Source organism: Macaca nemestrina, chromosome X, assembly GCF_043159975.1.
Source record: "Macaca nemestrina isolate mMacNem1 chromosome X, mMacNem.hap1, whole genome shotgun sequence".
Lineage (NCBI taxonomy): Eukaryota > Metazoa > Chordata > Mammalia > Primates > Cercopithecidae > Macaca > Macaca nemestrina.
Window position 1 is genome coordinate 48,149,104 of NC_092145.1, and position 13,542 is coordinate 48,162,645.

The 13,542-nt window shown below is 38.8% G+C and overlaps 2 protein-coding genes across 8 annotated transcripts in view; one reads left to right on the forward strand and one right to left on the reverse strand.

The window, feature by feature from the left end:
- Positions 1 to 7,652, reverse strand: part of DNAAF6 (dynein axonemal assembly factor 6) — a 37,521-nt gene extending 29,869 nt beyond the window's left edge. Inside the window, exon 1 of the mRNA XM_011756055.2 lies at positions 7,523 to 7,652. The gene's annotated coding sequence lies outside the window, so the exon portion shown is untranslated. The remainder of the gene's footprint in view (positions 1 to 7,522) is intronic.
- LOC105490443 (nucleoporin 62 C-terminal like) overlaps positions 1 to 13,542 on the forward strand; it is a 136,038-nt gene that overhangs the window by 58,936 nt on the left and 63,560 nt on the right. The window contains exon 1 of one of the 7 annotated variants that reach the window (XM_071088463.1): positions 7,738 to 7,938. The exons of 5 other annotated variants lie outside the window; for them this stretch is intronic. The gene's annotated coding sequence lies outside the window, so the exon portion shown is untranslated. Of the gene's footprint in view, positions 1 to 7,737; positions 7,939 to 13,542 lie in introns of those variants that run through there. One more of the 7 variants, XM_071088459.1, reaches the window with a different exon arrangement.

Below are 13,542 nucleotides of genomic sequence, written 5' to 3' on the forward strand. Positions count from 1 at the left end.
ACTGAAAAATATGTCGTTTGAGGTACATGCCCTGATGATCTGTATTCATTTCACATTTTTTTGCCTCAGGCAGGCCTGTATCTTCTGCTTTATTTCAATTCTTAATTAACCTTTGATGATGCCTAGCATTATATTGCCATTTGAGAGCTCCAATGGGTTAGTTCATTGACTTTCAATGAAAAATTGTTTTTCTGATTATAACAGTGATACTATAAATGTCTATTGTGGGCTTTTTAGGAAATAATACATTAAATGTATAAATAAGAAAAGTATAACTACCTATAATGCTACCATTCAGGCAGCAGTCTTTTTAATAATCTCTGCAGTTATATTTGGAGTAGGAAGTTCAGGATCTTTAAAAATGTTAGAGGTGTCAGACTTTTATGAATAACCTTAATAAAGACTGTAGAATTAGATCTGTTGGTAGTGATTTGGGCATAAATATAATAGGAATCTTTTTTTACACTTCTGCTGACATTTTGAAAACATGGTAATAAAATTAACTCATGGGAAGTATTTCTTTAGTACTTTTATTAAATGATCTCCAAAATTTTTGCTTTGTGCCTAGAACAGTAATACAAAAGGATTCTCGAATGTGTGCTGGTACTGTCAAAATCAATCTGCATGCAGATAGTGTTTTACAAATCTTCTGGTTTTTTAAATTATGTTTTGCCATTATTTTGACTTTCTTTTTAAAATAGAAAACTGATCCTAGTATCTATCAAAGACATTGAGGGTATGAAGTAAATATTAAATTGCCCTGTACCTGTAGCATAGAGGCAATATATCATAGCGGTTAGAAGCAGGGGCTCTGGAGTCAACTGCTTGGATTTGTATCCATCATTTACTTTCTTAGCTCTGTGACTTTCAGCATATTATTTAAACTCCGATTATCTAATTTTCTTTATTGATAAAATGGAGATAATAACAGTGTCTATCTTTTAGGGTTGTTACAAGAATTAAGTAGCTTAATACAAGTAAAAGAGTTTGGAACAGTGCTGGTCACAAAGTAAGCACTCAACATATGTTGGTTATTATTAGTTATTTAAAAGTTTTATTTTGCTGGGTATGACTATCATGTCTAATAATGATGTGGAATAAGTTAATGATAAAACTCATTACATTGGAAAGTCATTAAACTGGAAAAGTGAAATAAAAGGTAATAAAATAATTTTCTCTCACAGTACAATCTGGTAGTCTGCAATGGAAATGAATAATTGACACAAATAAAACAAAGAGGATCCTGTTTATATTTTTAAATTCCTAGTTGATTATGTGTTCATTAAATATTTACCTAATATTAAAAGCAAAAATTTATTGTAACATTTTCAACCTTTGACAATGAAAGAAAAAAATGCATCCAGGTATCTGATGCAATTATATAATTGGTATTTGAGTTGAGATGGTGCAAATGAGATATTTAAAAAACAAATATAGTAGAAATTGTTTATTATACCAGTATTACATACTTTTACAAAATTGTTTTGATGATCAAATTATGCAATGCAGGTGAGTTTACTAAAATATGAAATGCTATATAAAAATATCATTATCTGACACATAGTATCAGTACCCACAGATATTTGATCATGAGATATGTGAAAGTTCAATGGTAGGCCAATGAAAGAAGAATAAACTGGGACCAGCAAAGCTAACCCATAAGTAGGTATTCTAAAGTTCCAAATATTGTGTCTGAGGTAGTAGTCAGAACTACAATTTATGTGGTCTTATCTGCTTGGCAGAGACATGGCAGCAGGAGTTCCTGGACATGAGGAGTGCTTCGGGGCAGAAAGGTTGAAGTAATGGTTACAGGTAGAACTATTTAGGGTGAAGAAGGACGCTGGCCTATAGAAGGTGGGGTACAGTTCTCGAGGACTGTGCACAACTTGACTGCTAGAGATGAAGGTTCAGAATAGGGCAGAATAGGGCTCAAACTTCCAGCTGGAAAAGAGAAAACACACCAGGTACTGCGTCGGTGGCTTTCTCATGTCACCTAGGTACCCACAGTGGAGGTTATGAAGGAATGTTATGGTTCCTTTGGTACATTGGATACTGGATTTAGAAAAACCAGATTAATTCTAAATCACTACCAGTTAGTTGGAAAAGAACTCTGGCCTGGTTCTCATTAGGTGGGAAGTAGGCCAGTGTGAGCAGTGGGAAACTATACCTGTAGATTTAGTGTCTTTAATAACTGGAGCCGGCACATAGTCAGCAGTGGATTAATACTAAATGAAGCATGATTAAATTCATCTGAATGTTATATTTCAAAATAGTCATTTGGAAGGTTATACACTGATGTAAATTATGCTACCAATGCTCAAAATATTTTGGGATTTTTCTTTTTATTTGGAATTACCTTCATATGTATCACCAAGAAAATAGGTATCATTACGGTATCATTTGGTTTGATTACACATCAGATCTGTCCCCAAGTGATTTCTAGATATATTTAGATATCATGCCTACTTTCAAAATATGAAGATTTTCTTTTTTGAGGATATTCAAAAGAATGTGCTACATGCCTCAAGGTGATTCTAAAACAGAAGTTTCAAAAGCAATTTTAGCAATAACAACCACATTAGAATAAATAGATTAGCCTCCAAAAGTGACTACTTCGAAGGGGATGGTCCTCCTTGGAATGTGTACATTTGTTTTTGTTAAATTATTCACAATGATTCTTAGTAACACTTTATATATTTGATGCATATTGGGAATTAGACTTCTTGACGTCCAGTTGGACTTCCAAATCATGCTAGAATAAAATGCCATAGATTTGCACTATAGCTCAATTGAAATAGAAATATAAAAATAAAATTACCACTTTAGCCAAAGTATTTTTACCTTCAAATGTAATAATAATCTGTAAACACAAATTAATAAATCATGAAAACAAAAATAAATAAATAAATCATGATGTTTGTTGATATTGTATTTTGAGAAACAAAAGAATCCCAAATATTTTGTGACTAACTAGTTAAATGGTTCAAAGTATCAAAAGAGAAAAGCAATTTGTGAATTTTTAGAAAAAAGCATTCTAAATTCAATGGAAAGGAAGATTCTACTAGCTTTTTAAGAAGTCTAACATACTAAGAATAACTTACTAAACTTGATTAAAAACATTTATTAAAGTTCATTTGACACAAGTAGATCACAGTTGAAAAACTAAAACAGGAGGACTTTTTAGGAACTACAAATGAACTATTTGTAGTGAACTATCTTTACTACAATGAACTATGCAGTGTTAGTTTATTGGTCTATCTTTTATTTCTAAATGTGATATACATTTAAGTTCATCCTGAGTCTGGCAATCAAGGTCCTTCAGGATATAGTCCCAACGTAATTTTTTGTCCTTCACTCCTATTATTCTCCTACATACTGTGTTAAAAACTAAACTGCTTATTAAACATACTCTATCATTTCCTGCCTTTGTACCTTGGAGTGTATTCTTCCTTTTGCCCTGACTACTTGGATAGTACAGTGTAGTGATTTTTAAAAAGAAGATTCTGGCCGGGTGTGGTGGCTGATGTCTGTAATACCAACACTTTGAGAGGCCAAGGTGAGTTCATGGGTCACATGAGCTCAGGAGTTTGAGATTAGCCTGAGCACCATAGCGAAACCCCGACTCTACAAAAAACACAAAAATTAGACGGGCGCGGTGCCGTGCCCTCGTGGTCCCATCTACTCAGGGGTCCGAGGCAGGATAATAGCTTGAGTCCCAGAGATGGAAGAGCCGAGACGGGGCCACTGTACTCCAGCCTGGGAGACAGAGTGAGACCCTGCCTCAAAAATAGATAAATAAAATAATGAAAATAAAAAATAAAAAAGAAGATTCTGGAGCCACACTGCCTAAAATGTTTGAATCTGGCACTGTCACTTACATAGGCCAAGAATAAATTTAAACTAAGGAAAATTTAAGAGTTTCAGTAAAAACAAAATATATTACTGTCTTTTATTTGAGAGTTGGTCATTTAGAAAATAAATTTTCTAAGCTCTTTGTTTTTCTTTCTTTCATTTTCTTTTGCTAGGCCAATGCTAATGGCAACATTTTCCAGATAGAGCCTTTGATTTTCCCACATTAACCTGAGTACTTGGGGTCTTCATAAATAGAAGCATGATTGGACCATCTACTAGCCACAATGAGCTAAAGCAACGGACACTCCAGAACCAGCTCATTAACCTAACACTGGAGCCAGTCAGGGGCTGAAAAAGTTCAACCAGGTTGGCTCCAGACCCACAGCACTTAAGCAATATCAGTAACCTTGAGTTAAAGTCAGACTGGTTGTAAGGCTGGGATCATGCTTTCTATTTTATTTGCCTCCATCCACAGTATCAATAAAAATGGCTTTTGACATCAGTTAATTGTAGAAAAGTCTAGGTAAATTAGTGAAAACTCTGAATTACAGACTATTCAAATAGATAGTAAATTTTATTAATTAAAGTATATATAGTAAATAAAATCAGGGTGATAAAGAACCACCAAGCAGGGCTGGGTGCGGTGGCTCATCCTGTAATCCTAGCACTTTGGGAGGCTAAGGTGGGCGGATCACTTGAGGTCAGGAGTTTAAGACCAGCCTGGCCAACATGGCAATACTCTACTAAAAAACACAAAAATTAGCCGGGCATAGTGGCGGGCGCCTGTAATCCCAGCTACTTGGGAGGCTGAGGCTGGAGAATCACTGAAACCTTGGAGGTGGCCGTTGCAGTGAGCCAAGATCATGCCACTGCACTCCAGCTTGGGTGACAGAGAGAAACTCTATCTAAAAAAAAAAAAAAAAAATTCACCAAGCAATATCCTTTTGGAACTTGTTTAAGTAAATAGATATATCCCTATGTAAAATACTGACTTTAACACAATGATTTGAAAGTACTGAAAATCTATTTATTCTCTAAATAAATTTGGCATTTCTTCTGCAACTTCATATTTTTTATTTATTTTTTTCAATCAGCTTTCCTAAATTGAAGCAACTTTATTTATATAGTGCCTTAATTTAGCAATTCCTCCTTTAAAATTCTTCTGAGAACACAAAAGTGACATCATCTCTGCCTATGTCTGAATTAAATTATAATATACTGACTAATTGCTTTCTGCTTTGCATTATTTGATAACTATACTCATCAATGATTTCCCACCTATTAAAAATAATTCATTTTGAATGTATCGTTACAATACTAAGAATGGTTTCTTTTTCCTGTCTGTAACTTTCACTACCATAAAATGTACTAACTCATAAGTAACTATGGGAACTTAACAGTTTTTGTTTCAAATTTAAAATATATTTAAGGAAGATGCTTTTTGAAAGTACCTGGAATCTTTCATAGAAAAAGAGGTCAAGAAATTAAATAGTTATTGATTATTAAATTTAAAAAAAGTGTCTTTTGGCTAGGCGCGGTGGCTCACGCCTGTAATCCCAGCACTTTGGGAGGCCGAGGCGGGCGGATCACTTGAGGTCAAGAGTTTGAGACCAGTTGGCCAACATGGTGAAACCCCGTCTCTACTAAAAACACAAAAATTAGCCAGGCATAGTGGCGCGCGCCTGTAATCCCAGCTCCTCAGGTGGCTGAGGCCAAAAATCGCTTGAACCCGGGAGGTGGAGGTTGCAGTCCAGCCTGGGCGACAGAGCGACACTCAGTCTCAAAAAAAAAAAAAAAAAAAAAAAGCACCTTTTGATTTCAGATTTCCTCTATTTTAGTCATTTATTCATGAGGAGTCTGTACCATCCCAATTCTTTTTGAAAAGTGAGTTTTGTTTTTGTTTTTGTTTTGTTTTTCTTTTTTTTGGAGACAGGATCTTGCTGTAGACCAGGCTGAAGTGCAGTGGCACGATATCCGCTCACTGCAGCCTCGACCTCCCTGGCTCAAGTAATCTTCCCACCTCAAACCTCCCAAGTAACTGGGACTACAGGCTGCGCCAGTGTGCCCGGCTAATTTTTGTATTATTTGTAGAGACAGGGTTTCGCCGGCTAATTTTTGTTATTACTTTTAGAGATGGGGCTTCACCGTGTTGCCCAGATGGGTCTCGAACTCCTGAGCTCAAGCGATCCCTCGCTTAGGAGTCTCAAAGTGCTGAGATTACAAAAAAATTAGTTTTTATATGGAGAGGCAAATCCTTGGTTTCCGTAGGACCCATCCTGAATTATCGAATGCTATATAGTACATTTCAGACAAACTTAATACATTTAATATTTTTTCCTCTTTGTTTATCTATCTGAAGTCTCATACTCCATCTCTATCTAAAAGGAAGTTGGAGGGACTTCTTTTTAGATAGAGGTGGAGTATGAGACCTCTTTTGTTTTTGAGACCATGTCTCACTGTCGCCCAGGTTAGAGTGCAGTGCCGCCATCACGGCTCACTGCAGCCTCGACCTCCAGGGCTCAGGTGATTCTCCTACCTCAGCATCCAGGCAGGCAGGCGCCAACACATCCGGTTAATTTTTATATTTTTAGTGGAGACCAGGTTTCGCCATATTGCCCAGGCTGGTCTTGAACTCCTGACCTCAAGTGATCTGCCCACCTCGGCCTCCCAAAGTGCTGGGATTACAGGCAGGAGCCACCGCGCTTGGCCCGGCAAATTTTCTTGCTGTGCTTTAAATTTTCTCCCCGAGTCCTATTTTTTTTTTATTTCTTTAGGAAATACAGTCTCTGTTCTGAATCCTTATCACAAGAAGCTCTTAAGGAGTGATGACTCCTCCCTCTTTGGTCAAACTGGGTTCTCTCCCTTCACTCAGATTTAATTTTTTTGGTCATACTTCCTCATCTTTTGACAGTTACAGTCAAACGACATGTAATACTTTCCCAATCAGCCCTTGGCGAGTAGTAGGTTTTGTAGGTACAAGTAGTCTCTGCACAGTACACTCGGGCCCACCAAGTGAAGGTCTGACCACTTCTCACTCCCCAGCTTATCTAACCAAGCAACACTGGAACTCTCAGGCCACAGAGTTCAAGTTGTCGCACAAAGGACATTATTCACATAGTGAGTACTGGGGTCATTTTTTTTCCCCCAGTCTGAAGTGTTATATCCCCCAAAACATTTCCTAACCAAGGCATGCTAGGCCAGGATAAATCGTGCCTGCACATATAAAACAGAAGGGTACAGTGGCACATATAAAACAGAAGGGTACAGTGGCTGCTCCAGTTTGGAGCACCCAGATCCTCCTATAAGAGAATATGGTTTACATTCCCAAATTAGTCATTATTAATGGGAAGGGAGAATCAATAAGTGCATGTGAGAGTTGAGAGAAGACCAGTTGAGAAACCTTCAGATGTTCATTTTTGCCTTCTGACAGTCGATCAGCACCCATCTCTCACTCACATCCTGTAAAACCGAGTTTTGTTAAAGCAGCGTCCTGCTTCTAGAGTCTAGGATAGCGGGATTTAGGGAACGGGTCTCCTCTACCTTGTTCAAGTTGTGGCTTTTTGGGGTATCTCTCAGAGTTATGAATATCTAGAGTTTTCCCTAGTTTTTCTGATAGCCACGGCATCTGAGGACCCTGTCTTTTCCCCTCCTAAGGTTCGAGTTTCCTCACCTTGGTCAGTTTTCCGGTCTCAGGCTAGGCTCCGAAAAGACTGTGGAGAGCGCGGCGTCTCTCTGTTGCTAGGGTAACAACTTTGTTTTGTTCCCGCCCCCCACCTGCCAACCTCCGGGTTCCCGCTTGACTTTTCTGGCCAATCATAGAAGAGTCTCATCTGAGACAACACTGGAATCGACCAATCCGAGCGCATCCAGGTCAGGGTCACTAGTCGCCCTTTCTAGTTAACCAGGTCGACCCCTTTTAAGCCTCAGTCTGGGTTAGCTTCGCTTCAGCGGGAACCTGCTCACAGCGGAGGCCGGTTCTTTCCGGCTCGAGCAGGTCCGGACCCTCCCCTCTGGCGGCTACGCAGTCTCGGAGGCTTGCTCGTATAGTTCAGGGCCGGACAGCGAGCGGCGGCGGCTGCCACCAAGGTAAGTTTGTGGGGTTTTCATTTGTCCCGTTCGTCAGCACGCTTCGCTCTCTTTTACGCTTTTCCCGCGCGTGAATTCCCGATCTGAGGACTCGATCTCCAGTCAATCTGGAGAGGCGGGGGCAGAAGGGTAGGGGCAGTGGGCCGGGGGTTGAGAAGGGTTTGCTACCGTCCTCCACGCCCCCCGCCTTTCGCGTTTCCCCCACGCGACAGAAACACGTATTGTGCTTCCGTCCTGGCTTGGCACGTGCGATCGTGTTTGTATGTGTGCAGGTGGGATCGCATTTTATTCTTCTCTGTGGGCAAGCCTTCCGGGCCCCAAGTTCCCGGGGGAACACCTGGTCAACTGCCACCTGGTTCCTGTGGGGCACTGGCTTGAGCTACGCGTCGCTCCCACTCTAGGGAAAATCGCGGCTCCGGGAGCTCTGCTTTTCCCGCCTTGGAGTGGAGAAAAGCAGGCGCGCCGCTCGCTTGCCACTGCTAGGGAATCTGGTTGTCTTAGGTTCACTTAGAGTTGTTACTCTAGTTTCCCATAAATTCCGTGGCTTGGTTTTAAACAAAGGGGCGGCGGGGGGATGGCGTAATAAATATTTACAGTACTTAGGACTGATTAGCCATGATCAACAGTAGGACCCCACAGATGGTTTTAATGAATGGTTACTTTTGGTTATTCAGGTATTGGAATTTGATTATAAATGAACTAAACTGCTTCCTTTCTTTCTTTATACCATGCATTTCTTAACGACCATCCCATCTGGCATAGGGGATAGTGAAGTTTGATTAATTTGTCCATTCTACTTGTTATTATCTACGGTAAACAAAAAGTGGGGATAGAATAAGGTTATTGGCTAAAGCAACGTTATTGGCCTTTTAGCCAACTTACCAATACCTTAATTCCCCTTATTACTGTGAATGATCAGAATTTAGGTGTCTTACATTTTGCTAATTCTTTAGATACTTGTGGAGCTTAAATTATAGATATTATGCCATCTCCTTTTTCTGGCTTTTTTGTTTTTATTCTGCCTCATTGTGCATTATTCTAAGTCTGTAATGCTCAGCCGGTGTTTTTCAGACCTTTTGACTGTGACCAACAGTAAGAAATAAATTTTATATTGTGACCTAGTACACATGTAGACAATATATAACGGACAACCATTTTTACAGAAACAACACTTAACATTTACTACCTGCAATATACTCTGATAATTTCCATTACGTTTTAAAAAATGTACACCACAACCCCCTAATGATTTGTCCCTAGATCTTTAGTTTCCAAACTTGTGTGTGCACTTTATTTAAAATTTATTGAAATAAAGAATTTATTTAAGATGCAGATTGCCCTGGCTCCCTCCAGAAATTGGTTCTGTGGTCTAGTGGGACCCAGGAAGGTATACAATATAGCATATGTGAAATACTTGGTACAGTGTCGGGTGCACAGGTGTTCAGTGAATATTAGTTTTCTTCTTGGGGAACAAATGTTATTTATCTTTAGGGATATAATAAACTCTTCAAGGTTTCATCTGTCTCTGGCAAGGTGGCGTCCAATACTAAGAACTGTTTTCCCCAGGTAGAGGAAGTGGCGGGGTGGGGGATGGGTCCAGGATCTGAGATTAATCTTTAAGCAGTTGGCTTCCCTGAACAATGTTGGAAATACAGAAGCTCAGTGGCTGAGGAACACAAGGATTAGAGAGATTCTGTAACTTTCCCAGGACCGTGCTGTCGGTAAGCAGAGACAACTGAATTTGACTCCTAATTCGGTTTTAAAGTAATGAAACTTGAGAGATCTAAAATATTTTTTAGAATACACCCAAAGGTTTCTGTGGATTTATAGCTATGAAAAATGGATATAGTTTAGCTAATTCTTTTATAATATATAGAGTGTTTTAAAACACTGGTTAAATAATTTATTAATGCAACATTGAAAGAAATTAAAGATGAAAAATCACTCAATTCTGCTACCATAATATAACTGATAATTCTGTTCCCCTCCTATCATTATCCATATGTACCTATGTTTTTACATGATTGTGATCCTTTTTCGTGTACTTTTTTGTTATTTTTATTTAATATTGTTTTGGAAATTTTTTTCCATGTTGTGATAGTCTTTATATTTTGCATTATTAACAGCAACCTAATATTTCATAGAGTGAGTTAGCTATAATTTACTTAGCCTAACTAACCAACAACAGAAAATAAGACACTATGTGTGCTTTGAAAAGGGAGATGTAGCCAGGTGCGATGGCTCACACCTGTAATCCCAGCACTTTGGGAGGCTGAGGCAGAAGAATCACTTGAACTCAGGAGTTCAAGACCAGCCTGGGTAACATAGGGAGCCCCCATCTCTATAAAAAATATTAAAAAATTAGTCAGGCTTGGTGCCATGTGCCTGTGGTCCCAGCTACTCAGGAGGCTGAGGTGGGAGGATTGCTTGAGCATGGGAGGTTGAGGCTGCAGTGAGCTGTGATTACGCCACTGCACTCCAGCCTGGGTGACAGAACAAGACCCTGTCTCAAAAAAAAAAAAAAAAGAAAAAAAAAAAAAGTAAAGGGAGATGTGAGATGTGCTAATATAGTTATTCCATGATGTCTTGGGTTATTTAAAATCATTTCTATAACTGTATCTTACGTAACAGTGAGCTCAATAGGAAGCCTAACAGGAAGGCCAGATCTAGATCTGGACCTGAGCTGGAAGTTTTTGCCCCTCTTGGATGTATGAATTTGACAATCAAGATTTCTATGTGCTAGAGCAGGCAGTGATCAGCCCTGGTGTCCTTTATACATATGAGTTAGGTTGAATATACTTTTTTACTTTTTTTTTTTTTTTTTTTTTGAGACAGGGTCTGCTCTGTCGCCCCAGCTGGAGTGCAGTGGTATGATCACAGCTCACTGCAGCCTCGACTTCTGGGGCACATGTTACCATACCTGGCTAATTTTTTTTTTCTTTTTTGGTAGGGACTGGGTTTTACCACGTTCCCCATGCTGGTTTCGAACTCCTGGGCCCAAGCAATCCACCTGCCTCAGCCTCCCAAAGTGCTGGGATTACAGGTGTAGCCACTATGCTTGGCCCAGCAGCATTTTTTTTTTTTTTTTTTTTTTGGTCAGCAGTGTTTTTGAGATTTTTAAATGCAGATAAAGTTATTTTTTATTGCTATATAGTATTCCAATATATGACTAAATCACTTTTTAAAAAATCTCCATTCCCTTATTGCTGTTGGACATTTAGCTTGTTTTAAATATACAGATAAGATTCATATAAATCACGCAAATATTGTTATGATTCCACTTGCATGAGGTACCTAGAATAGAGTAATTCATAGACAGAAAGTAAAATAGAGGTTACCAGGGGCTGGAAGACGGAGGAAAAGGGAGTTAGTGTTCAGTAGGTACAGAGTTTCTGTTCAGGATGATGAAAAATTTTTGTCAATAGATAGTTGTGACAGTTGAATAACATCATGAGTGTACCTCATACTACCAAAATTGTACACTTTAAAATGGGTAAAATGGCAAGTATTATATGTATTTTACCACAATTAAAAAACTAAAAATTAGAAACATAAGAATTATGCTTTTTTTTCAGAAGCATATGTTTAATTGCTTTATTTTCTGTGGAGTGAGGCCATGAAAAAAGCGAACATCCTATTAAAAAATAAACTTTAAGTTATATTAGCCAGATCTGTTTTTCCTTGTAAATAATAGTTTTTGAGGTCTTTATATGACAGCTTTTCTTACTTGTATGTTTGTAAAATGTTTTTATGATTATCATTCTTCAGAATTCTCCAGTTTTTTGTTTTTTGAGGGTTTTTTTGCTCTACTTTTCCGGAGTTTTGGGGAAGATTCTTATAAATATGGGCATACCTTTGAGGCTGTCTTTTGCATTTGACTGCTATTCACCAGTTAGTTTCCTTAGCTAGTTCTTTCAAGTATTTTACTCACTCTCCTCCCCTCACCTACCCTCCGCTATTCCCTGCCCTCTCTTGCATTCCTCCACCCCCTTTCCAAGCAGCCATACCTCTTCCTAGGTCTTCATGCCCACACATACGCTCTGCCCTCCCTTGGGTCCTTCTCAGCTCCTCCAAGATTCTCTCTCTCTCTCTCTTTCTTTTTTTTGAGACGGAATCTCGCTCTGTTGTCCAGGATGGAGTGCGGTGGCGCGATCTCGGCTCACTGCAACCTCCGCCTCCCAGGTTCAAGCGATTCTCCTGCCTCAGCCTCCTGAGTAGCTGGGATTAGAGGCACTCACCACCACACCTGACTAATTTTTGTATTTTTAGTAGAGACGGAGTTTTACCATGTTGCTCAGGCTGGTCTCGAACTCCTGACCTTATGATCTGTCCACCTCGGCCTCCCAAAGTGCTGGGATTATAGCCGTCAGTCACCATGCCCGGCCTGATTCTCCCTCTCTTGATTCTTTCTGGCTTTGGTCCCACTCACTCCTTTTCCAATTTTGTAACTGCTAAAGTCTCTCACTGAAAACGAGCAATTTACAGTCTTCAGCAATATCACACTTTTAACATTTGAAGAATTGATCCTCGTTTTGGGATTAAAATAAAAACTTTTTCTAGGTCTTAAAATTAGATTCTGACCTTAAGGCTTTGAGAAGCTATAGTATGAAGGGGGAAAAAAGAACTTAATATGAAAGATAATCAGCAAATTATACTGCTTAAGATGTTTGATATGAACTTGAAACCAATGCACCATTTTCAGAAGCCCTATATTTTGTTTTGGCATAAGATGATTACCATTTGAAGTTTGATCCCTCTCTGTTTCCTTCAAAATGCCTGGGCTAACTTCACCTCTCCCTATCAATTTCTCTCTGGGAACAGAAACATTTAGAGTAAGACATTAGTAATTCAGTTTTTACTTCCAGAGTTGGCATGCATAACTATTACTGACAAATAGGGTCATTACTGTGCTTTGAGGCTTAGATTTTTCTACTTTCTTCTTGAGTACTTTTTCTGGAAGACTTTATATCTTGGTGGTGCAAGGGGTTTCTTCTGTGAATTTGTACTTCCTTTGCGTCTCTGCCTGTCTAATTAATGATGTGTTAAACAATTATATGTATTGCCAGAGGTTGCTATTTATAGAAATGGTTTTATAACATGACTGATCATATGTGAATTTTCAGGCCAGATCTCTCAGTCATAATGTTCTTGAGAAGGTTGAGTGCCTTCGTGGAACTTGATGATTGTCAAGTAACTAGGCAGTTTAGGGAAAATGTTGCCTCTAAAGAAGAATAGTCTATTTGCTTCTAAGAAACTAGGAACAATTTTTAATAAATTATATGGCTAAGCTTCTGTGCTAGTCACCTCTTGACAGTCATTTCTCAAAGTAAATGTGGGGGAATTAATCATTACTCTCAAAATCATTTATACTTTTGAGACAGAAATCCTTAAACATTATGCTGAAATGGCTTATAATAGGTACCCAGGCTTGAACTGATTTTGTTTCTGCCTTTTGACACACAGTAGATTTATCTTCCTAATGATGTGTTGCTTAAGCTAGTATTAAAATAGAAGAATTGTGTCCGGTTCCTTCACTTACTAGTTGCTTGACCCTAAGAAAGTTAGTGTCTCAGAGCCTCTGCTTCCTCGGCTATAGAATGGAGA